We start from the raw sequence: 26640 nt of genomic DNA, 5'->3' as shown, positions 1-26640 counted from the left end.
GGTCAAGCCCAACATTAGTGGATGAAGGTTATGGGAAGGAGAAATATAGTCTATTTCCCCTACACCCTTCAAGGTTGTACAAAGAACCCTGCTTTCTGATTTACTTTTTAGGAGTTTATGTTGGGATTATAGTATAGGTCATTTACTTTCTATGGTCTATTGAGAGTTAACGTTGTACCAATTCCCATAAAATGTAAGAACTTTGCAAGTGTGAAGCCCACTTTCCAGCCCCATCTGTTATGCTACAGTTGTTATATGTAATATGTCTGTATACTTTATGCACTGCAAACTACGTTTTTCTTTTAGCTTTGAACAATCATATGCATTTTTATGAAATTAAGAGGGAAAACTAGCCTTATGTTTATTTAACACATTTACCATTTCCAGTCTTCTCCACTGTAGATGCAAATTTCCATTTGTTGTCATTTCCTTTCATCCTAAAGAACTTACTTTAGCATTTACTGTCGTCCAGGTCTGCTGACAAAAAAATTCTGTCACTCTCCTTTTCTTTTTTTTAATCTGAAGTGTCTTTATTTTGCCTTCACTCTGGAAGGATACTTGAGTTTGATAAAGAATTCAATGTTGACATCTTTTTCCCTTCCAGTCTTTAAAGATGTCATTACACTGCTCCTGGCCTCCTTGTTTTCTAACTAGTCCCTATTAGCCTTCACTCTATGACCGTATTGTCCATGCTGGAAACTTCCTTCTTTTCCAAGAAAGATGCTTACTCTGTTTACAGATTCATTCTTGAGTTTTATCTCAGGAGAAATTGCCCTAGTCACTTGTGATTGGGAATATACTGGAAGGAGGAGGGGCACAGCCGACCCCATGGTTGTGTAGGCAAAAGAAACAACTGTACTTTTATTTCAGATGATAGGTCTGTAGATCCAGAAAATTAAAGAAGTCTTAATATTAGAATTAATAAAAGAATTTTATAATATAACCAGATACAATATAAGTTTACAAAATCAAAACCTTTTCTTTATGATAACAATAAAAAGTTGGAAGTTATATTTTTTTATAAGTACCATCCATATATAGAAAAAACTATAACATATTTAGAAATAAATTTTTAAAAGGCTCAGCATGCTTATGAATGTAACTGTTAGATATTATTGAAGAACATGAAACAAAGCCTGAATAAACAGAGAGGCAGTTCATATTCTTAGATGGGAAAATATAATTACAAAAATATGATCTGTCATTCCAAGTTATTTTAATGTAATTTCAACGGATTCTCCATTTTTTGGAAATAAATAAAATTATTACCTAGTTCATATATAAGAATACATGTCTAAAAATAGTGGAAGAAAATAGAGTTTGATATTGGATTCATGAATATATGGAAACAATATACACAAAGGTGGGATTCCAAGCCATATTAGAAAGTAAGCCATATTCTTAGTAAGACAGTAAATACTGAAGCAATGAATGAAAGCAAAAATATATAACATGATAGAAAATACCTATAATTATATAGTTATACATACATGAATGTAAATACATATATACTTGACTACAAACAATTTTTTGAGATGTATCTTTTTATTTATTTTAAAGTTTTATTGGATTATAGTTGATTTACAATGTTGTGTTAGTTTCTGCTGGACAGCAAAGGGAATCACTCATGCATATACATATATCCACTCTTTCTTAGATTCTATTCCCATGTAGGTCATTGCAGAGTATTGAGTAGAGTTCCCTGTATATACAGTAGGTTCTTATTAATTATCTGTTTTATAGACGGTAGTGTGTATATGTCAATCCCAATCTTCCAATTTATCCCTCCCCCCTTCCCCCTTTATAACCATAATTTTGTTTTCTATATCTATCACTCTATTTCTGATTTGTAAATAGGTTCATTTGTACTATTTTTTTAGATTCCACATATAAGTGATATTATATGATATTTGTCTTTCTGTGTCTGACTTACTTCACTCAGTATGACAATCTTTAGGTCCATCCATGTTGCTGCAAATGGCATTATTTCATTCATTTTTTATGGCTGAGTAATATTCCATTGTATATATGTACCACATCTTCTTTATCTATTCCTCTGATGATGGACACTTAGGTTGCTTCCATGTTCTGGCTATTGTAAATAGTGCTACAGTGAACTTTGGGGTGCATGTATCTTTTTTTTTTTTTGCAGTACGTGGGCCTCTCACTGTTGTGGCCTCTCCCATTGCGGAGCACAGGTTCCAGACGTGCAGGCTCAGCAGCCATGGCTCATGGGCCCAGCCGCTCCATGGCATGTGGGATCTTCCCAGACCGGGGCACGAACCCGCGTCCCCTGCATCACCAGGCGGGCTCTCAACCACTGCGCCACCAGGGAAGCCTGCATGTATCTTTTTGAATTATGGTTTTCTCCAGATATATGCCCAGGAGTGGGATTGCTGGATCATATTATAGCTCTATTTTTATTTCTTTAAGGAACCTCCATACTGTTCTCCATAGTGGCTGTACCAATTTACATTCCCACCAACAGTGCAGGAGGGTTCCCTTTTCTCCACACCCTCTCCAGCATTTATTGTTTGTAGATTTTTTGATGATGGCCATTCTGACCAGTGTGAGGTGACACCTCATTGTAGTTTTGCTTTGCATTTCTCTTACGATTAGTGATGTTGAGCATCTTTTCATGTGTTAGTTGGCAATCTGTATATCTTCTTTGAAGAAATGTCTGTTTAGGTCTTCTGCCCATTTTTGGATTGGGTTGTTTGTTTTTTTGATGTTGAGCTGCATGAGCTGTTTGTTTATTTTTAAAAATAATTATAAAGCAAAATACACACTAAATAGATTCCAAAGACACACTGAATAGAATCCAAAGACAATTACTAATATACCAGGGAAAATATAATATACACATATGGTGATCATGTGCAACATACAAACATATATACAGTAATCCCTTCTATATAGAGAAATCATAAAATAAAAAACAAAAAGACAAACAACCCAACAGAGATGGCCACATATTCTCAGGTCCTAGTTTAGAGTTGTTTCTGGAAAGCAGCTGTCCAATCAGGAACCAGATTTCCTAGCCCCTCCCCACTTGCATCTAATGACATCATGTGACTAGTTCTCACTGATGAAAGTGATTGTGTCATTGCTAGGGTCAAGGAAGTGAAGGAAAGGCGTCAATTTTCCATCTTCTCTTCCTACAGCTCTAAGGAATGGTGGCGCCAGAAGATGGAAGAAGTCCACGTCCCTGAATCATCTGGAAAGCTGCCTTCCAAACTCACTGGACAGTTGCATGAGTGAGAAATAAGTGTATTATCTTATGCTTCTGAAACTCTGAGGTTTCTTTTTTATTAAGGCTAGCATTACCCTAACAAATACAGGATATGAACGTAAAATTCACAGGAGGGAATGGCGCAATACCCATTGAACATATGACTAAAATTTTAACCTCCCTAGCAGTCAAGAAAATGCGAATTAAACCACAGATATACCATTTTAAAACTCCATCAGATTTGCGAACATTAAAAAAGCAATAATATTTAGAGCAGCTAACATGCAAGGGCAGCCACTGCTGGTGGAAGTGTGCAGTGCTACAATCTCTGGGAGACGTAATCTGACAAAATTTATTAAAGTTAAAATATATATTTGTTATACAACATCACATGTGATATACATTTGTTCTTGTTTTTCTTGCCAGAAATGTGTAACCTGAATCTAGCCAAGCCTCTAGACCTAACTTCCAGTTTTAGAAATACCAGAAATAGAGGAAAAGTTAAATAATACCATAGAGGGAAACAGTCAGAAATCCAGGATGTGGGACACTCTACAAGATAACTTAGCCAGACACCTTAAACACCAATGTCTCAAGAAAAAAGTGACAAACTCTTCTTCACTAAAAGAGACCAAAGAGATACAAAAACTGAATGCAGTACATTAGCTCAGATTGACTTCTGGCTAAGAAAGAAAGTATAAAGGACATTCTTAGGACAGCTAGGGGGATATTTGAATGTGGACTGAATATTAGCTGACATGATGAAATTATTCCTAATTATCTGAGGTAGGACAGTGGTTTTGTAGCTATCTAGAAGATGCTCTCTACTCCTAGAGAGGCATGCTAAAATATTTAGGGGTGAATGGTCATGATATTCAGGGGAGAATTGCCAAGTAGTAGAGCAAACACGGAAATTATAAATAGAGATAAAGTGTATGCAGACATTTTCACCTCGCAAGTTCATCTTATAAATAGAGATAAGGCGTATGCAGACATTTTCGCCTCGCAAGTTCATCTTTGCAAACTTATACTACACAATAAATATATTAACACATAAGAATGAAAGGATAAGGCTGTTTGTTGTTTCATTGTTTATTGTGACAAAAAATTGGAAACACCAGCAAGAGAATATGATGAAGAAATTATGGCATATCCATGCCACGGACTACCGCCCAGCAACTGCAGAGAATGAGTCAGATCTCTCTGCATTGAACTGAAGGGATATGCATGGTATATTGTTACGTAAGAAAACAGTTGTAGAATAAAAGTATAGTATAAATTCACCTTGTATAAGGCAATATTTGTATCAAAACAAAACATACCCTCTCTTATCTAAATACCTATCATCTATCTATCTATCTATCCTCTATCTATCTATCCTCTATCATCTACATATGTACGTGTGTATGTGTATATATGGAAAAGAGAGTTAGAGCGGGAAAGGTACACATCAGGTTGTAAACGTTGGTTGTCTTAGAGAGGGAGGTGGGAGATTAACTTTTTTCTTTAAATATCTGTGTATCATTTCACTTATTATAATTAGTGTGAATTACAATGGAATTTTATTTTTAAAAAACCTTATGATAAACTCTGGTCTGCCTATGACATCCCTTCTTGTTTCCCAACATTGTAATGGGTTTATTCTTCTTTAAAAGTGTCATTTCTTATCATTTCAATGGGATTTTGGGAAGAGACAGCAAGTTAATTCACACTCGGTCTATGATCTTAAACTTGAAGTTCCCTCCACCATTCTTTCCAACTTCTCTGCCTGCACTCATGCAGTTTTCTTCTACCTGGAACACTCTCATCTGAGCTTAGGGTTTCTAACTAAAAATAATGGATGTTAGTTTTGGTTAGGAAAAGACGTGACCTGTGACCAGTGCCTGTCTTAAAAATTCCTCCATTCTCTTAAAGAGATAATGTGGTAGAACTAAATTTCCAGCTGGCCTGATAATGTACACGCTCCCTCTAGGGGATCTGGAAGAGATCTTTACTCTTTGTCAGTGGCACAGACTAGGAGCCATCTGAAGCCATGAGCCTATTTTTCAGTTGTCATCTGCTGCCGTGGTGTAAATTATAAGGACAGCTTTATAGCAAGCAGTTTGGTAGAAGGGCTAAGCCAACCCAAATCACCAGTCCAATCACCAGTCCAATTCATATTAGCTGTGGTGCTTGCAGCAAGTGGCCATTGAAGAAACCAGATGGCCACATCTACCTACACAAGAGAACTTACAGAGGGAAAATGACAGGCTCAGACCTTTAGACTTTGAGCTCTATTGCCCGGTAGAAGCACACACCATGTGTAGGGTACAAATGGTCATAGAAGCTACTCCTACTTTTAGGAGGTGCAAAATGCAGCAACTTGTCTTTCACTTTGCTCTTGAGCGCTGAACACCCTAGAAACTAGAGAAGAGGAATAGGGAGACATCCTAGAATGGTGCCAAGTGCGAGGATACTTCCGTCCTATATGAGTTCGCACAGAGGGGTATTTGCAAGAGGCTCGCACTAATCCGATGAATCCCATGACCCTCTGCAGTGTCGGCCAGCTTTCCCCACAACTATCAATACACTGGTGCTCCGTCAGTGGGTCCACGTACGACGCGGCCGTAGTGGCAGCGATGGAAGTCCTGCATCTCCTCCACGTGGCGACACGGACTTCTCCTCCCTGCGGGTGACCTGGGGCGAGTGCCTGACCTGCCAACAGCAGAAACATGTGGAGCCCTGGACGTGACATCACTCCTGAAGGCCACCTGCAGGTAGAGTGATCCCACTGGGTCCCTTCTATGCTATTAAGGAGGGAGAAGCAATTTGTACTATGGGAATAAGCCCTTATTCTAGGTGGGGGCTTTCCTTTCACCTGAAATACTTCTGCACCATCACCATCCATGGGCATAGAGACTACGTTATTTACTGTCATGGGGTCCCTCACAACCTCACTTCTGGCCAAAGAACTCATTTCATAGCCAAAGAAATGCAGCCGTGGGCTTAGGCTGGTGGACGGCTTCGTCTTGCCATGTGTCCCATCACCCAGAAGCATGTGGCTTCAGAGAACCGAAGAGTGGCCCTCAGAGGAAGTAGCTATACTGCAAGGTGAGGGACAACACCTGAGATGCTGGACGCCGCTCTGCAGTGTGTGGTAATGGAAACGTGGTGCGGTTGCCCCCATAACCAGAGCTGCAGGGTCTAGAAATCAAGGGGTGAAGATGAACTTGGCTCCTATCCCTAGTAAATCCCCTGGAGAAACTGCCTTCCCGTCTCAGCAACTTTGGGTTTAGAGCTCTTAGTGACAACAGATGCTTCCAGCAGGGCACACAATGCTTCCATCAAATTGAAAGCTGGGACTTCTACCTGGACATTTGGGCTTTCACGCCACCGAACCAATAGGCCAAGAAGCGTTTGCCCTCTGGCTGGGATGATTGATCCTGATTACGTAGCAGAAGATGAGGCTGCCGCTACACAAGAGGGGCTGGGAGGACTGTGTCTGGAGGTTGGGGGATCCTCTGGGGGCAGCTCTTGGTCCCATGAAGTCCTGTAACAAACGTTGATGGAAAACTCTAGTAACCTAAGAGCAGTAGGACTGTAGAAGATTCAGTCCCTTAGGAATGAAAGTAGGAGAAGCAACGTAGAGAACTCGGACTGACCTAGTGTCTGTCTGTCTGTGAGGAAGGGGAAGAAGGAAGTTACAGAAATCAGCAATGACCTGTGTCTTGTATAGAAATGAAGACTGTAGCAGTGATGCTTTGTCCTCTTTGCTTGTCATCACATCACTTCACATCAGCCTTGCTGTTGATGGATAGCTTTTTCATTTCATCTCCAGGTTACAGAAGTTCAAGTGGGATTGTGACTGAGCTAGAAGAGGAGTTCATGAAAATCTGAGATAGGGAGAGGACAGGTAAGACCCAACTTTTTTTTTTTTTTAATAGATAAATTTATTTATTTTTGGCTGCGTTGGGTCTTCGCTGCTGCGCGTGGGCTTTCTCTAGTTGCTGCGAGCGGGAGCTACTCTTCATTGCAGTGCGCGGGCTTCTCCTTGCGGTGGCTTCTCTTGTTGCAGAGCACGGGCTCTAGGCACGCGGGCTTCAGTAGTTGTGGTGCACAGGCTTAGTTGCTCCATGACATGTGGGATCTTCCTGAACCAGGGCTCGAACCCGTGTCCCCCACATTGGCAGGCGGATTCTTAACCACTGCACCACCAGGGAAGTCCCTAGGACCCGATGTTTCACCTTCTGGGGGAGAAGGGGAGAAGGTCATCATTTGTAAGACAGATTGATGCATCTGATAGGACAGAGGCAAGTCGTCATCGTTGCAGGAAATCTCCAGTAAGGTAGAGGGCTGTGTATGGTAGTTGCTGGCCAAACAGGTATTGATTTTTACCTATTGTCCATTAGCTCTGCGACCATTCTTCTCTGTGCTGCTCTGGGATTCGGGGGCTGAGACTGTGCCAGCCACATTTCCCAGGCTCCCTCGCCAGCTTCCTACCAGGTGTGTTAGTCGTCAGCACTAGAGGGGATCTGGAAGGTGGAAGAGGGGGCAGAAGAGACTTGTGGTAGCTGCCTGTCTCCACGTGTCTGGACATCAGTGGGACAAGACTTTGCTCTGGAGGCCAACAGCTCCGTGAGGCCCCTCATCCCAGCTCACAGCTGGTGACACCACCTCTTCCATGTTACTTCCCAGGACAGCTTCTGTAATTCTTAGTCTCTGGGCTCCTCTAACATCTCATGTTGCAGTTTCAGCTTCCTATCACCTGTGTCACCAATTCCCTGTGTTGTTAAAAGATCTCTGGAATATCTGGTGTGATTTCTGTTTTCCTAACTAAACTCACTATCATAAGTCTCTACCTTACTGTAACAGTCATGCCTGCTCTACTATCTATCCGCCTATCTATCTATCATCTATCTATCTGCCCATCTATTTATCTATTATTTATCTATCTGCCTATCTATCTACCATCTATCTATCTGCCTATCTACCTACCTATCTATCATCTATCTGCCCATATATCTATCATTTATCTATCTATGTATCTATGTATCTATCTACCATCTATCTGCTTATCTATCTATCATCTATCTATCTCTCTTCAACCTACTTACCTACATACCTAAACACATGCACAGACTTTAAATGCCTGTACTTTTGACTTCCTGTAATTAAGGGGTGTGGTTTTTACCTTTTCTAAAAAAAAAGCAACAAATATCGTATATTAACGCATATATGTGGAATCTAGAAAAACGGTACAGATGAACTGGTTTGCAGGGCAGAAATAGAGACACAGATTGTAGAGAACAAACGTATGTGGTCACCAAGCGGGGAAGTGGGGCTGGTGGTGGGATGAACTGGGAGATTGGGATTGACACGTATACACGAATAGGTATAAAATAGATAACTAATAAGAACCTGCTGTATAAGAATAAATTAATTTAATTTAACTTAAAAAAAAAAAGAAAGGAGACACATCAAACAAACAAAACTTCCACGATGTGCATTTTCATCAGAGTGTCCCAGTCCTGGGAGGATTAGAAACAGGGGCCCTGACCAGAGCCAGCTTGGCTGGCACTCCCCTCACCTCCGCGTGCCGCCGGGTGGCCCTGGGCCAAGTTTGCTCACCTCTCTCTCCTGGGGCCAGCGTGCCCTGGGCGGGAGACAGGAGAGGGGAGGCGAGAGCATCACTGAGATCCCCTGTGTGGGTCCCCCTCCCTCCCCCCCCGGGCCTCGCCCACCTCGCTGACACTGCCTCTGTGGACACTGGCCAACGTGAGCTGCCCGGTCCCATGTGGTTTTGTTTAACTCTGTAGAACTTTGAACCAACCCCAAGCTGCGCCAGTGGGGAGAACAAAGTCCATAAAATGTATGTATTTTATAAACGGTGAACTTCTGCGGAGAAACCAAACTCATTTAAGCCAAAGCCAAGGGGAGTGTGATGCTCTGACTGATGCATGAGAGAAAGAAGGTTGCCTCCCCTGTGTGTTATTTGGGGTTTTTTTTTTTTTTTTTAAAAAATGACTGTTTATTAAGGACCTTACTTTAAAATAAACACAGAGAACTCTCGTGTTCTTTTTGTAATCACGTCGGAGTCCTTTGAAGCCAAGGATCCTGAGTGTGGCCGCGGACAGCTGTTGACCCTCTCCTGGGCTCCGTGTTTAGTTAGCTGGCTCTAGAGAACTTTGAACCTCTTTCACCCTTGAGAGAGGCTTTCGGAGTTGACGCTTAGAGCAGGGGGAGGGGAGGACGACCTCGGGACTTAGCATCTATATCCAAGCTTCTCTGCAGACAAGGCCCTCTCCCCGGGGACCACACAGCCTGCGCCCAGGGCCCTTCTTTCCCTGCGTGAGACCCGCTGGGTCCCTTCCTGGCTCCCGCGGCAGGGGCGCGCTTTCCGTGGCGAGCTGCCCCTCTCCCGCGCGGCCCCTGAGCTGGGGAGACCCCAGCATCGCAGCCTTCTCCTCTGCGCTCCCCCGTGGACCTTCTCCTCCTGGGCCTGGGAGTCGGCAGACAGCTTCATTTCAGTAAATGCCTCCGCAGGGCAGTTCCCCCGCCCCGGGAAATTTCCTCCTCTTCTTTGAACCTCCCTCTCTTGTGCTGCAGAGATCCCGGCTTCCACCTCCCCCACCCTACCAGCACGCAGCCATCGCCCGGCTATTCTGGTCATGGTCACTTCCTCCGGACAGTTCCTTGAATTGTTTCGATGCCATTGTATGAGTCACCGAGGCCAGCTTCCTTTCCCCTCTTAGGCAGCTGGGAAAATCCGGCTCCCTTCGTATTTTCCTTTGTTAACTGCTGTATCCTGAAGTCATTCGGGCCCGGCCAGGCAGGGGCGATGTGAGCCACGGGCCCGGCGGCCAGCTCTCCTGGACATCCCAGCTGTCCCTCGACGGGTGGAAGGCCATCCTGGGGGGAGGGGGAGGTGTCTGGGGGAGGAGCTTTTCCCACCTGGGGCTCAAGGTCTCAGTGGGTGAGTGTGGGACCCACGTCCTATCATTCAACTGGCGGTACGACATCTATGGAAGAGGACGACTGCTTTGTCCCCACATATGAAGACAGATTTTGACCTCGTGGTTTAGAAGATGGAAGCTTAAGCAGTGCTTTGCAAAAAGGCTGGAGACGCAATGGCTGATGCGTGTAGCTAATGGGGTGTTCACAGCCGGGGAGGCTGTTAAGACTGAGATGCGGCCAGAAGGGCCGGGATGGAAACAACCGTGGACCAGCAGGCTTTGCCTCGTGGAGCGTGGTGCTCCCGGGGCCTTGAAAGCATGCCAGGATCGAGCAAAGAAAGGGCCAGAAGGACTCTTCTGAGAAAATGGTCTTAAAACCAGAGGTGGCTTAGCTTTGCTGACTATGTGGGTCAATGCCTGACCCCCAGCCTGGCCCTTCCTCTGCCTTCCACCCCACCACCCTTAGGTCCCGGTAAATGCCCAGGGTTCTGAGGGGCAGGGGAAGGGGGAGATCCTTTGGAAGGGCAGATACCCACTTAGTCAGAAGTTAGGGGAGAAAATGGAGCCCCGATCGATCAGCGCTGAGAGGGACCACTGAACGCATATCAATGACGTGGCCCCTGCGCAAACCCTGTTCGTACCCACCCACCTGGGGAGGTGCATGTTTTATCATGATCCTTATTTTACAGCGTGGAGACGGAGGCTTAGAGGCCAAGGTCACAGCTGAGCAGAGGTCTGAGCCCAGGGGTCACTGACTCCAAAGCCTTGCCCCCGCCCACTCTCCCGTCTTGCTTCTCTGGATCCAGCGTGGTGGGCATGGGGTGAGCAGGGACTCCTGGCCTTGTCCTTCCAGAACTTACCAGTAACTGGACAGTATCCCAGCTTCAGTACCGAGCGGGTCGAGCCAGGGAGGGCAGGAGGCCCAGAACCTTCCCCCACCCCCTCCCGGGAGCCACCGCGGCCTGCAGTTGCCGGTGTGGAGCAGCTGGGAGCGTGCGGTCAACCCTGGGCTTGGTCCCGTATCTGTCCCCACCTCTCCCGAGTTCCGCCTCCACGCTGGGCCCGTGCTCTGCACCTCGCTGACTCACACCTGCATCTCTCCAATCCGTCTAATCCTTCGGACACATGACCAAGCTGGACGGTCTCCCGGCTTTTCGTGTCGCTTTGGCCCCGGCCTCTGAACCTGGGCCCTGCACCCCAGTTTCATGCCCTGCAGCCCACAGGCAAGGCCGACTCTGCTTCTCCACCTGGCTCGCCAGGGCCCCTGCTGGGAGGAGCGGTCTGGAGCAGAGACCTGGACCCCAGCTCCGCCTACCTCGGCCTGGTGCCTGAGTTCCTCCCCGCCCTGGCTGGAGCGTGAGTTCTCCCAGTCATGGTGGTAGCACAGATCCAGCCAGGGCGGGTCCACGGCATTAGCTGTCCAGGGTTCATGAGTGATCCTGGTTGGCAATTCCCCGTGTAGGAGGTGAGCCGGGGACCTGGTGTGTACGTGGCCCAGTTCACCGTTGGTGACTTTGGGAAAGTCACCTCCCCGCGCTTCCATTTCCTCATCCGCATGCTGGGGACAATAATAGAGCTGACGTCAGGAAGCTGATCTGAGGACTGAGTGAGTGAACACTCGCGAGGCGCTCGGAACAATGTCCGGCGCAGGGCAGGCCCTGTCTGTGTGTTATCTGTTCGGACTGTGGTACGGAGGTTACCTCACTTCCTCAGAGCTCCTGGCTTGCGGTCATTAAGCAGAGGACGGTCAGAGCCTCAGACCGAAGTACAGGCGTCCCTTGTGTTGTCGCGTTTCGTTCTATGGCATTTCGCAGATACCGTGCTTTTAACAAATTGAAGGTTTGTGACAACCCCGCGTCAAGCAAGTCTGTCGGTGCTGTTGTCCCAGCGTTTTGTTACCTTTTGGTAATTCTCACAGTATTTCACACTCTTCCTTATTATCATGTTTGTGACGGTGATCTGTGACCAGTAAGCCTTGACTACTGATTGCAGCTGCTATTGTAGCTGTTCCGAGGTGCTGCCGCCTGCGCCCGTAGAACACGGCAAACGTAAATGCTGTGTGTGTTCCGACTGCCACCCCCGTCTCGTCCTCTCCTCGGGCCTCCCTCTTCCCCGAGACACAACAATATTGAAATGAGGCCCGTTAATCCGCCTACAGTGGCCTCTCAGTGCTCAGTGACACGCAGGGTCGATGGGTGCGGACACTTCACCGCTGTCTTATTTTAAGGAATTGTCGCCCCACCCAGCCTTCAGTGACTGTCCCCCCGGCCAGTCAGCAGCCGTCAACAGCAAGACAAGACCCCCCGACCCGCAAAAAGGTCATGACTCGCTGAAGCCCCAGATGATGGTTACAGCATTTTTCAGCAGTAAAGGATTTTTAATTAAGGCACGTACATCGTTTTTTTTAGACACAGTGCTATCACACACTTAGTGCGAACATAACTTTTATATGCACTGGGAGACCAAAACATTTGTGTGACTTGCTCTACTGAGACATTCGCTATATTGCGGTGGTCTGGAACCGAACCCACAGCATCTCCAGGTTCTGCCTGTAAACTAACTCTGCCCTACTAGTTCCAGCCATGCTAACGACCCATCAGATTCACACCATGTGATGCAATTAGCTCCAGATGATTGGTTGGCCCCTTCATTCCAGTTGACCCAGAGTTACTAGACCGTGTCCGGGGGTTGGACTAGTTAAATGTACCTCCAGAGGTGGGAAGGAATTTTGAGTATAGAGGTAGCTCTGGCCTTTAAAATTCCTAAAATTCCCCATGTAGCTTTGGACACATCACACAATCCTTTCACCCACCCAGATCCTCATATCCAGATGGCTTCAATGAGTGGCCAGCACTTTCAACGCATGTGAATGTCTATTAAAAATGAGAAAGAATAATCCCTGCTTGAAACCTTCTGGTGTGTAGACCACAAAATAACAGGAAACTCCAAAGCGAGCAGTCAGTAGTGTAGACTGAAGGATGACCGACGTGTGATGAGTAACTACGTCACTAACTTTGTATGACAGACGAGGTGGACCTTTGATGCCCGGTTGCCACCGGTTGGAGCCCATCCTTCAGTTTGGAGCACCTCTTGTCTTTGTTGGGTTGGGTCTGCGTGTGGCAACAGGGGGTCCTGGAACCCTGGCCCTCCTGCCGTGGGATCTACATAGTGGCTCTGAGCTCAGGAAAGACCTGGTGTGATGGGTCCAGCCCATGCCACCACCCTGCTCTGGTTTGCTTAAGCCCACACTGGGATGCCATCCATAAGCTGCCAGAGAGCTGAGTTAATAAACAGCCTGCCCACCAGGACGACGAGAAGCCCCTGTCCCTCTGCAGTGCTGGGGGGAGAAGGGGAGTGGCACCCCTTCTCAGCCTCAGTGCCTTCTCTCAGCTGGAAAAATTAAGGAGAGCGGTACTGTAACGTAACTGCTAAGCTAACGTGTACACGCACACCAAGACACTGCCCGCCGCAAGCCGACCTTGAACCTTCTGAGGTTACTGTCTGTCCTGTAAGCCAGCGGTCCCCAACCTTTTGGGCACCAGGGACTGGTTTCGTGGAAGACAATTTTTCCACAGACGGGGAGAGAGCAGATCGCTTAGGTGGTCACGCGAGCCCTAGGGAGCCATGGGGAGCGGCAGATGAAGGTTCGTTCATCCTCCCACCACTCACCTCCTGCTGTGCGGCCCGGTCCCTAACAGGCCACGGACCGGTACTGGTCCTCGGCCTGGGGGTTGGGGACCCCTGCTGTAAGCCTCGGTCTCGTAGACAATAGTCACTGTTGCTCCAGGGCTCTATCTGGGTACTCATTCCCAGGAAGCTGCACTCTGGGGTTTGTTTATTTTAATTTTTTTTAATTGAAGTATAGTTGATTTACAATGTAGTGTCAGTTTCAGGTGTACAGCAGGGTGATTCAGTTATACATATATATACACACTCTTTTTCAGATTCTTTTCCATATAGGTTATTACAGAATATTGAGTAGAGTTCCCCATGCTATACAGTAGGCCCTTGTTTGTTATCTATTTTATATATAGTAGTGTGTAGATATTACTCCCAAATTCCCAATTTATCCCTCTCTCCTCCCCTTTCCCCTTTGGTAACCATAAGTTTGTTTTCTATGTTTGTGAGTCTGTTTCTGTTTTGTAAATAGGTTCATTTGTATTATTTTTTTTAATTCCACATATAAGTGATATCATATGGTATTTGTCTTTCTCTGTCTGACTTACTTCGCTTAGTATGATCATCTCTAGGTCCATCCATGTGGCTTCAAATGGCGTTATTTCGTTCTTTTTTACCGCCGAGTAGCATTCCATTGTATTGTATGTACCGCATCTTCTTTATCCATTCCTCTGCTGGTGGACACTTAGGTGGCTTCCATGTCTTGGCTGTTGTGAATAGCTCATGCTGGGTTTTGAGACATGGTGGCAGCCAGGTGTGTGTGCACGTGAGCACGTGTGTCAGCCGTGCACCCATCAGCGATGCTCAGGAAACCGAGGCCAGGGCTGGGCTTTGAGGGACCACGTTCTCAGACTGACAGCTGCGCCCCACTTGCTTCCTTTTACCAACCAGTGAAAATCACGGTGGCGATGTGGACAGATGAGAAGTATGATATCCCGAAGAGCGGGTCCCCTCGGTCGGCGATCGGCCCCTCTCAGCAGAGACTCTTCCCTGAGTAGAGCTGCGTGGACGCTGGTCCCTGGGCGTGTCTCTCCCCGAGGGCGGGCAGGTCAGACCTACGCACTGCGCACTCCGCGCCCAGCCCAGCCCAGCCCTCCTCCGCCGGGACCCCTGGGACCATCTAGCTCTGTGTGCTCTGCCCCCGCATCGGTACTTAGCACTCATTTTCTTCCCTTTTCCCTCCATTAAGACTTTCCCTTGAGGAAAGTCTGATGAACTAATTTCCCCTAAGATGCCAATTACTGATAAAGCTCGAAGTGTTATTCTCTCTGAGATAATGGTATCTTAGGACGGAAGAAGGAAAGAGGTCTGTAAGCCTGGAATTTCAGGCATCCCTGAGTGGAGGGATGGCGGGGTTCTGAAACACACACGAACACACGCACACGGGATCTCACGCAGGACGTAAATCTGTGCCACTCTCTGGCAGGGGCCGTGCTGGCTCTCCTCATGTCAGAGAAAAGACAGAGGACATTGTCCAGCCCCATCTGTCGTGACTGCATTCCTTCCAGATGCTTCCCGAGTGCCTGGCACACACAGGCACTGTCCTCACGTGCTCAGCTGGAGACTTGCTGAGGTTGATGCCTGACACACAGCAGTCCCTCAGCACGTGGGCTGAGGGGAGGAGGGTGACTTCCTCCTGGAAGGGCAGCCGGGCCGCTGTCCCGTGCACGGGGCCCTAGGGCAGATGGCATTTGCTCTCTGCTAGAGCTGGCCCTCGATGGGGTGCGGGTGTTCCTCTCACCACTCAGCCGGCCGCGGCGGCCCTGCCAGCCCACATTCCTGAGTCACAGAGGAACCGGGCGGCCGGGCCGGTGTCGGATTGCGCAGCCGTGGCTGCAGGACCGCTCTGTTTGCCGGGCTAAGGCGCTCTCCCCCGACTGCTGGGTGAGTGAGAACATTCCACGTCTCCCTCTCCCGTCTGTGTAGCCCCGCCAGAATCCCTGTCTGAATTCCTCTTCGTTCACAGTGATGTGCTCTCCACCCGGAAGTTGCTAAGAGCTCCTTTCGGTGGATAATGATGGTTTTTGCAGGAGGGACCTCAATGGTTTTTCCGTTTCTGTTTCCATAATACGTACCAAAACCCACACTTCATTGAAAGCAGATGGCGACCGCGCCTCGCGACGGGCAAGGGGAGACGCCGGGCCGGGACGCCTCTGATGTGTCTGCCCGCTGGGCAGCCCTGGCACGGACGGGATGGATGGGGTGAGGGCCTGGAAGCCGGAGCCGCGGAGACAGAGTGGGAAGCGGGGCAGCGACGGGGCGAGTCTCCACGGCTGGAAGGCAGGAAGACAGAATCAGGGACGTAGGGGCCTCGAGGGAGGGTGGAGATGGAGAGAGAAGGAAAGAAACAAGCCAGTGAGATAAACTCTGGCCTCCCCTGGCCTCTCATTCCCATGCCCTGAGTCTTACAGTGTCAGATTCTCGGGAAAGTGCGTGAGTCAGGCAGCTGACCCGCGGGAGGAAATTGGTGCTCAAGCCGCAGCCGCCGGGACCCGGGCCTGACCCTCCTCACGTGTCTCCGTGCAGTGTAATGAGAAGCATATTCTCCGCTGCATCTTTCCCCAAAGCAGAAACCCCATTTCCCTGTCTCCACAAAAGGCACAGGGAGGGCCTGCTGCGGCCCAACAGAAACTGTCACCAGTGGGGCCCTGCGCAGAGCCCCGGCCCTCGGGACAGCGTTGCGTTGTTCAAAGGCCCCTGCGGTGGCCCAGCCCGTGGGGTCCAGAGCTCACTTCTCATCTCTGCTCCCACGGGGGGCCCTGCGGTGACCTGACCATCAGAAACCACAATGGCTGCAGACGCGCTGGGCGCTCGGGACAGAGGTGCCAACGCCCGGCCCGTCCGGCGGCGGGGGCACACGCACGACCTTAGTCCTGACTCCAAACAGCGACACAGCTGTCTACAGTGAGAGAGCCCTGGTCCCCCGACCCGGGCTGGGGTCGTGCATGTCTGCGGGCGCCCGGCTTGAGCGAACGTGTGCGGGGTTTAGACCGTCCAGGGATGAGCAGGTAAGGCAGGTCTTCCCCAGACTTATTTTTTAGTGAGCGGTCAAGGCACTTCCCAGGGGGAGACATCCTGAGGACCAAGGGAGCCTCACGTGAGAACAGGGGGTTGGCAACAAAGACGAGGGGAAGGTGGGCACGTGAACGGGGAGGGTGTGAGTTCAGCTTGCTGTCTGCAGCCGGGTTTCCTGAGTCCAGCTCCCTGTGGGCTCACGGCCGAGTCTCCCGGGGGCAGGGGCTGTGGGTACATGGACCACGGTCTGGGCCTTGGAGAGCTGCGGGGGGTGGACCACGGAGGTCTGGGCCTTGGAGGGCTGCGGGGCGGTGGACAACGGCGGTCTGGGCCTTGGAGAGCTGCGGGACGGTGGACCACGGAGGTCTGGGCCTTGGAGAGCTGCGGGGCGGTGGACAACGGAGGTCTGGGAGGGTGGTGTGCCCCGGGACGGCGCGGAGCCCGTCCTCTGCGTCTCCTCCACCTGGCCCGTCCTCCTTACACCCTTTTATAATCAAGTGGAGATCTAGTCAACACGCTGCTTCTCTGAGCTCTGTACCCAAGGAGGCCGGTCCTGGGAGCCTCCCGTTTACCGCCATTCGTCAGAAGGCCAGGGCACGGTCTGCACCTGTGCCTGGCGTCTGAGGTTGGGGGGCGGTCTTTGGGGCCGAGCCCCTGCGCTGAGGGACCCGAGCCTGCCTCCAGGTGGACAGCCTGAGAACCGAGTTGAAGTGTAGGACACCCAGTGGGCGTCACGGATCTGCCTGGTGGTGTGAGGACCCCTGACACACACACCCCGGAACTGGACGCAGAGCCCTTGGCCACCCGTGTTCTCCAAGGCTGGGACCTCTCTCCCTCCCTCTGGAGGCTTTGCTGATCCTTGCCTCTTCTGAAGTCCTCTGTCACTTGTCATTCAGACGTACTTCTTTATACAGCCAGTGACGTGGCTACACAGCCCAGCAAGGAGAGGTGTGGCCTCACCGGCTGGTCTGAGCATCGTCTGAGAGCCGTTGACCCGCCCATGAGGTCCCCAGACGTTCAAGGGGATGTGTCTGTGGTTAAAGGACAACTGTCTTATTTTCTTGCCATCACCCTCCTCCCTGGGGTGTCCGTGGAGGCGCTCCGAGGGGATGGGAGAACACAGGTCCAGGTCCACGTGCATTGCTTCGGCAAGCTGGGAAAGACTAGTTCACCTTAAACTTCAAACATGAGACAGATGGACTAGGTCCAGGGCAGTTTTGTGGGGTTTTTTTCTCTTCTCTGAACCAAAGTAGCCTTGTTTTCAGGCCCTGAAAACTTGTGACTTCTCCTGAAAGGATGATCTAATGGTACCAAGCACCGCGCACTTACTATATATTGGATGGCACACACACGCACGGGCACACATGCACACAGTCCACCGTCTATAACTCTGCAACACGTGTACAAGGGGCAGGCTAGCAGGTGAGTCACCCCGTCCACCTCCTGGGAAGGTTGCTGCACTCACATCTGACTCACGCACTGGGCTGTTTGCTTTGCTCCCTCTAGGAAATCCCGTTCTCAGGATTTGCCGGGCAGAGGCTCACTGGTGTGGTACCCAAGCGACCGCCTGGCCAATGTTTGGGTCCAGGAACTACACGCCTTCTTGGGAAATCACTGCTCTTTCCCTGATAAGAATGCGGCGTCCAGGACAAAGCCCCGGGCCAGGGGCCAGGAGACGGGGACCTGGACGAGGTCCCATCATGGACTTTCTCTGTCTCATGCCCGTGGGCAGGTCACTTCCCTTTCTGGGCCCCAGTTTCTTCTATAAAAATGAGGGGCTTGGACTATGCAATGGGTAAAATTCCTCACAGCTCCAAATATCTGATGATTTCATAGCAAAACTCCAGGACCTTTTTATTCCTACCTTTTTTTTTTCTGTTCAAATGAATCTGGCTGGACGCAACATGGTGAAAGTACCCCTGCAGGGTCAGACTTGTTGGAATTGATCTTTTCTGTTCATCTTGTGCTATTATAATCTAATGTACGCTGAGTGAGGTATTTTGTTGACTTAAATGAAGTATAACGTAGAATCGAGAAGTTAGAACAGGTAATACAATAAAGGGCGTGCGCCCACCCACAGCTTCAGGAAGAAGGCACGACCCAGCCAGGTGAAGCCTCTCTATACCTTTCCCTTAGTTTATTTCCCATCTTTTCCTGGAGGTAATATCTATCCGGAAATTCACCTGGGTCCTCCTCATGCACTTTACGTATAAATACATAGAATCTTTTTTTTTTTTTTTTTTTTGCGGTACGCGGGCCTCTCACCGTTGTGGCCTCTCCCGTTGCAGAGCACAGGCTCCGGACGCGCAGGCTCAGCGGCCATGGCTCACGGGCCCAGCCGCTCCGCGGCATGTGGGATCTTCCCAGACCGGGGCACGAACCCGTGTCCCCTGCATCGGCAGGCGGACTCTCAACCACTGCGCCACCAGGGGAGCCCTAGAATTTTTTCATGTGTGTGAACACCACCACATAAGCAGTATCACAGAGCGTGTATCATCTTCACACTTGCTTCCTTTCCACGTTTAATTGGGGGTTTTGATCCTCGTGGATTCATTTCTGCTCTGGGATGATGGTCTGTTGTGCGGATCAGTGGGCATTTCTTTAAATGCATTTTCCTCTTGGGGGAGATTTTAGGTTGCCACCCTTCTTTCTGTCTTTCTTCCCTTCTAGCTCACTGTGCACAAGGCTGCTCTGAACGTTCCTGTGTATGTTCCTGAACACACGCGAGGGAGGTTCTTCCGGAAGCACCGGCGCTGGCCCCAGCTCTCTGAGGTATTTCCAGATTGCTTTCCAAGGAGGTTTCCCGATGGGCCCACCGCATCTTCAATAACGTTTGGTACTGTCAGACTTCTTTTTATAAACAAAGTTTTTTGAATAAGCAAAACCTTCAAACACCTCAAAATTCAAAACTATGAAGGGGCAGGATGTGAGGATAATTGCGATTTTGGTCCCCTGGCGTCCGGTGTTCACTTCAGTGTTAACTGTCCCGAATGTGTCCTTACAGGGACATTTTGATGGATACGCAGGCAGGGGTGGACAGGTAGGTGTCTCCTTTTCTTACTTCTCTACTCAGTGACTGCCTCCTACGCGGGCTGTTCTGCCCCTGTTCCGTTCACCTGACGCTATACCTTAGCGATCCTCCTGCGTCAGTACAGAGCACCTGCAGTCTTATTTTTGTTGCTTAAGCCATTCACTGCTACCTGACTCTTTTAAATAAAAAAAATAAATTTTTTGGAGAAATGTATCGTACATCATAGAATATAAAACATTTATGGGCCATCAGAAGAAGAGGAATGAAATGAACCCTGCCTACTCCTGTCTCAGGCTCTGAAGGAGAATCACGACAACATTTCCAAAACCCTCCCTGCTCCTTGTTTTCATGGCAGCCCCTTCCCTTGACGCCCAGCTAGTCCCTCTCCAAACTTTGGTGTCCATGATTCCTCTTCTTTTTAAAATTGATTTCCAGCCCATGTGTATATCCCCAAAGGATCCATTGTTCAGTTTTGATTGGGTAGCAAATGCAAAATTAACTGGAATAAAAAAGTTAAATAGATTTTAAAAAGCTGCCCCTAGGTTCCCAGGAGAAGGTAACTTCAACGGAATTTCTGGGTCGAGATTCCCTGAATGCAAAGAAAGAGGCCCTTCTGGAAATGTTGGGACGCAAGTCCGTGGGGAGCCCCGGGCTCACACCATTGAGGTACCTGGCTGTGGAACAGGTTCTGGGCCCAGGGGCGATGTGATCTGGTCAGCTGCTCAGAACTTCCGGGTCTAAAGTCACCAGAGCCTCCCAGGAGTTGCCAGAGAAGGACATTTCTGGGGGGTGAAATGGGGGGTCTCAGCTGATCAGGAGCTGTAGGTCGTAGAGGAGAAGAAGGGGCTTTATCAGTACATGGACGGGAGAAGCCGGATGAGCTCGACGGGGTGGGTGCTCAGCTGGGCGCCTGGTTTCAGGAGACAGCAGGGGGTGTTCTGATGACCCATGGCGTCACTGGGCTCCCATCCGGATGGGGTTGCCTCTGTCGGGTCATCTCGGGGCCTCCCTTCTCATCCTCGGGATGCCCTTTGTTTCTCTCTGGGGGGGTGGGGGCAGTTCCTGCACACCCCACACCTCTTCTTTCTTGCCATGCTCTCTCATTTTGGTGGAGTACTTCTAGTAGCTTCCTGCAAAATTATATGTGTGTACGAGATACATTTTGGAGGCTTTGCATGTCTTAGAATGTCTTTATTTTACTCTCATACTCAAGCTCAAGTTTTGCCAGATAGAGAGGAATAGTTCAGATAATATTTTTCTTTAGAATATCTTCTTGCTTCTAGTATATATATATATTTTTTTTTGGCTGCGTTGGGTCTTCATGGCTGCGCGCGGACTTTCTCTAGCTGTGGTGAGCGGGGGCTCTTCATTGCTGTGCGCAGGCTCCTCAACGCGGTGGCTTCTCTTGTTGCGGAGCACGGGCTCGAGGCACGTGAGCTCAGTAGTTGTGGCTCGCGGGCTCTAGAGCGCAGGCTCAGTAGTTGTGGCGCACGGGCTTAGTTGCTCCACGGCATGTGGGATCTTCCCGGACCAGGGCTCGAACCCGTGTCCCCTGCATTGGCAGGCAATTCTTAACCACTGCGCCACCAGAGAAGTCCCTAGTACCTTTCCTAAGAAATCTAAAGCCATGAATGCTGACCCTTTGTGTGATCTGTGTTTCCTCTCTAGAAACTTGTAGGATCTCCTGACGGTTCCTGGAAGTGGACGTTTCACATGCCGAGCTTTGATACGAATCTCAATGACTCTCACACTTTGGTCACTCATGTCCTTCAGTTCTGAGAATATTCTTAAACCATTGAATTGATGATTTCATATCTCTTTTTTTCTAGTATATTTCTGGAACGCCTATTAAATATTAGTGTTGGACCACCTGGTCCTCTAATTTTACTATTTTCACTGTATTTTTCATCTTTTTGTGTTTTTGACTACTCTCTGGGAGATTTCGTCGTTTCTGCAATCGATTTGAATTTCCAAGAGCTCTTTTTTGAACTTTGAATGTCTGAATGATCCCTTTTCAAAAAACTTCATTCTTGTGTCATGGATGATAAATCTTCTCTTATGTCTCTGAATATATTAACTCTGTGTATGTGTGTGTGTGTGTGTGTGTGTGTGTGAGTCAGTCCTGGCTGCAGAGTTTAAGATCTGAGAAATAAAAGGCTGATTAGAAGCTCTGAGTTCCTGACTGGGACTTGTTGATTTTCACACTATATTGTGACCATCTGTTGGGGGACCCTAATGTCAATATCTTAGAATGTTTCCTGTCGGGCTGGTGAGATTCTCCATCGGGAGTCTTTTCATCTCCTGGCTGGAGAGGAAGGGTATGGCCACCAGTGATCTGGGAGTTGAATGGGAGAAAAAGGCTGGAATATCTCTGCAGCAAACGTTCAATAGACATACTTTACCTGTACCCACCACTATGATTGCCATGTCCCAGTCCCCTGACCTGCAGTTCTACCCTCTCCAGGGAGGCAAGGAAGAAGTGGCCCAGGACAAGGGAGGGACAAGGAGACTTAGAGACCCATTACTTCTGAGACAGCTTTCACCCACTTTCCCTTATCCCATCTTTACTCCCCACCCCCCTGTTCTGACTCTCTTAACTTTGGGATATCGGGATTTCCCGTATTTCCCTTTCAGTTCTCCTTTCAAACTGGAAATCTTTTTGGAGCTTATCTCTTTCTTGTAGTTCCTTGTCAAATGCAGGCAATAAAAGCAAACTCATGGTACCCATGTTCTGTTTTCCCCACTTCTTAACTAAAGCCACAAGCTCATTTGCTCCATTTTCCTGATTGCAGGCAACATGCTATATATGTCAGGGTCTTTGCCAGATCAGCACTACGGTTCTGGTCCTGATATCTACATCCATCAGCCTGAGCTATGTTATGTTGCAATAATAAATGGCTTCCAAAACCCTAGTGCCTTACAACATCGGATATTTATTTCTTGCTCGTGTACGTGTTGGCGGTACATCAGCTTTCACCCTGCATTCTTCTGCAATATGGGCTAGGAGGGGCCCCTATCTTAGTCTTGTGGCAGAGGGAACAAAACAATGGCAGAAGCATGCCGGGGCTCTTAAAACATCTGTTCAGACAATTGTATAAATTCCACTTGACAAAGAAAGTCACACAGTGAACCTCAGTGGGCAGCATGTCTGTTCTCTCTCCGGGCAGGAGCCTCTAGGGGTGTGCCTAGTAGCAAGGAAAAGCAAATATTTGGAATAAATAGTACAATAATACCATCTGGCACGGTCTTTTTTTAAAATCTTCTTTAAACCGACTCATCCAAAACAGGGATTTGTCTTTTTCATGCTCTCCTGTTCTAATGAAGTAAGAGGTTGTCACGTGACATCTCTTTCCTTACCATCCCTGTCTCTTCAGTGAGTGCGTGGCCTGGATCCCCAAAAGGCAACTGAACTTCGATGAGCTCCTTTACCACTGCATTCTGTCCCAGATTATGAAGCAGATTCACCGCTACCCGTCCCAGCAAGGCACCAGCACTAACGCTCAGGTCCCCCCTTTCCCCCGAGGTTCTTGTACGTGGAACCCCACCCACTTCTGCTGCTGGGCGAGATTCTCAGGATGCTTTGGGTATCGTTTCATGTCCATCAAAGTCTGGTGTCCACTGGTTTCTAGGCTGAGTTTCCCATGAGATGCCCGTTTCTATTACAACTCATATATGTTTTCAAAGGAAGCCCCCGTTACTGGAGATTGTATCCGAGCAGGCAGAAAACTCAGACACAGCTCTTGTCTCCAAATAGTCTCTATTTGAACACGAGGCAGGTACTGGGTTCTTCCTCTTCTCTAGCTGCTGACTGAGCATAAATTAATTTTGTTTACATTTTTAGGAGCAGTCATTAGCTCATGATTCGTGCTGAAGAAAAGCTTCCTATCTCCTCTGCTCTGTAAAAGTGTTTATTTTGGTTTCCTCATGGTTTATGTTGAAAGTTCCAAGACCCATGGGCTTCACTAAATCTGCAAAAAATCCATCATCTAAACAAACAGCACCTTTCTCTGGGTCTGTAGGGGACAGACTATTTATTTTTATCTAAGAGTAACCAGCATTCATTTGTGCATTGGTTCCAGATGTCGCACCCAGAAAAGCTAACCTAGCCAGGGGGTAACCGTGCCCTCTTGGCTCCTGAAGTGTGAAGGATACAGTCTCTTCGTCCTGGAAGACAGTGGAAGCCGTGGCGCTTTGTGGGTGAGTAGGTGATGCTCTCTGAGGCACCTGTCCTGTACAGATTCTCAAACTGGCCACACAAACCAATCAGCTGGGTCTAGTCGTGTGTCTGTTTTGCACTACTTTGCTTTTGACTGGGTTAGGGAAAGTCCTAGAATTGGGGTTAATAGAAAACTCCTTCACCTTGTCTTGAGCTAGGTTGTCTAATGACCCTCCTGGGCTGTTCACACGTGGTCCCTTCCCCTGCCGGGCACACCTGGAGCTGCACTGCCCACCACCTTGAGCTCAGGTGGCTGTAGGTGGAGCTTTAGCCCATGAAATGTGAACGAAAGCCTGCCAGTGCTGATGTGCAGTTCGCTACAGCTCCTCTGACACAGCGGTAGTGGACGCGTCTGGAGCTTGGGTCCCTGAGTGAAAGTAGGCTGAGCTGGTCTGCCCTGGATGGATGGATGGTGTGAGCAAGAAATTAGCTTTGTGATGTTCAACCGTTGAGATTCTGTGGTTATTTAGAACTGTAGTTACACCCAGGCCATCTTGGGCCGTGAAACAACACGGTGACTCAAAATCCAAGCTCTTTTTTAACTCTGGCCCAAAACCCAGGGGCCATAAAAGAGAAAATTTACAGATGACAACATTTTTAAAAGTCAAAATTTCCTAAATGGTGAGAGTCGCCATACAAAAAGCAAAAGGGAAAAACTACACTGAAGGGGAAATATTTGCAACTCCTGGACTAAAGTCTTGTTTCTCTAGTGTACGTGGAGCCACTGTACTTGCTGTTCCTCTACTTAAAACGCTGTTCCCACAGAGAGGCGCCTGACTCAGGCTCTCATCTGCTTTCAGAGTTGGCTCAAATGCCGTCGTCTCGGATGGTTGAGACTTGAAGTCCTCATCACGCAGTTGCTGTCCTTTCCCGGCTTTATTCTCCTGATAATACGTGTTCAATGTTGTGCCCATTTCTTTCTTTCTTTATTTAGGTGTGCCCGTCTCCATCCCCTGGGATGTTTGCTTTGCCTCTTTGCTTTACATACTGTTCTGTCTGCAGCACCCAGAAAAGCTTTAGGTGCTCAACAAGGATTTGTCAAATGGATTAGCCGGGTCTGGTAAGTGAAAAAAGTACAAAACAGTATGAATTTCATGCTACCATTTGTGTAAAAGGGATTTTTTCCCGCTTACATAATCTAGACTGTTAGAAATCCTACAGAAGAAACAAACAATTTTGTCAACAAATAAACTGCAAGGAGAGTAAAAGAATAAAAGTAGAGGGAGAATCTATAGATTAAAAGAGACTTAAGGGGAAAGGTGAGGGGAGAGGGATACATTGGGAGATGGGATTGGCATATACAGACTACTATATATAAAAAATAGATAACCAGCAAGGACCTACTGTATAGCACAGGGAACTCTACTCAGTGTTCTGTAACAACCCAAATGGGAAAAGAATTTTAAAAAGAATAGACACGTGTATGTATAACTGAATCACTTTGCTGTACACCTGAAACTAACACAACATTGTAAATCAACTATACTCCAATATAAAATGAAAATTAAAACATAAAAAGTAAAAAATATATATATAAAAGAGACTTAAAAGATGTATCAGTGACTGATAAAAGAGGCTGACATTTGTGAAGCCATCAGAAATTTGAATACTGCCTAGATTTTTTAGGTTATTAAGGAATTATTGTTCATTTTTAGGTTGTGATTATTGTATTTTGATTATGTTTTAAAAGTCTTCATCCTTTAGATAGACGCCCAGAAATATTTACAGATGAAATGCTGTGATGTCTGGGAGGGGGCAGGTCGGGTGTGGTTGAAACAGGATTGTTCTTGAGGCGATACTACTTGAAGCAGGTTGATGGGAACATGGGTTTCCATTACAGGATTTTGTCTGGTTTTGTATATGTTCATGGTTTTCCACAGCAAAAAGTTACAAAAGAATGTCCATGTGTGTGTGTGTGCACACGCACACACACACACACACACACACACACACACACACACCCTATTGACTTGTATATGCATAATGTATCTCTAGAAAGGGCCTCAAGAAACTTATGATGGTTGTGTCTGTGGGTGGCGTGAGACACTGGGTAGTTATGAGTAGGAGGGTGGGTCTTTTTTTTAGTAAATTTATACGTATTTTTCAAATTTTGGACACTATGAATGTATTCTCTATTCAAAAAATTATTTAATTTTTTTGAGCTGTGCTCAAGCTCCCATATTCTTAGCTGTGTGACCTCAGGCAAATGTCTAACATCTTAAGCCTAAATTCTTCTCCTATGAATTGGGGATAATGGTGTCTCCTCCGGGAGATGAGGAATATAAAACACTTAGTGTCATGCCCAGGATATGGTGAAATCTTCCTAAGCTGTAGCTCTTTTCATTTTTACTAACCTTGAGTGAGGGACGTGGGAGCCAGGAGAGGGAACGGGAACGAGAGATCGCGAGCTTGGGCTAAAAGCTCGGAGACAGAGACACATGTTTGGTTTTGGTGTCCGATGGCCTCGCCTTGATTAATATCAGCTGCGTGAGAGCAGACAGACCGTTATTTATCTTAGAGAAGATGCCTTGGGTTG

General features: G+C 47.9%; 2 long non-coding RNA genes across 2 annotated transcripts; both read left to right on the top strand.

The window, feature by feature from the left end:
• Positions 1-2815: 2815 nt before the first annotated feature.
• On the top strand, positions 2816-7312 carry LOC307182186. The gene is made up of 3 exons (XR_013827146.1): positions 2816-3257; positions 5769-5988; positions 7050-7312. It is a non-coding gene; the product is annotated as an uncharacterized lncRNA (long non-coding RNA).
• A 12256-nt stretch (positions 7313-19568) lies between these two features.
• On the top strand, positions 19569-25164 carry LOC307182185. Its single transcript, XR_013827145.1, has 3 exons — positions 19569-19629; positions 23968-24085; positions 25039-25164. It is a non-coding gene; the product is annotated as an uncharacterized lncRNA (long non-coding RNA).
• The last annotated feature ends 1476 nt before the right edge of the window (positions 25165-26640 follow it).

This window comes from Stenella coeruleoalba, assembly GCF_951394435.1.
Source record: "Stenella coeruleoalba genome assembly, chromosome: 2".
In the NCBI taxonomy this organism is placed as follows: domain Eukaryota; kingdom Metazoa; phylum Chordata; class Mammalia; order Artiodactyla; family Delphinidae; genus Stenella; species Stenella coeruleoalba.
The sequence above is the reverse complement of the archived record's forward strand: the minus strand, read 5'-3'. Positions and strand labels throughout refer to the sequence as shown.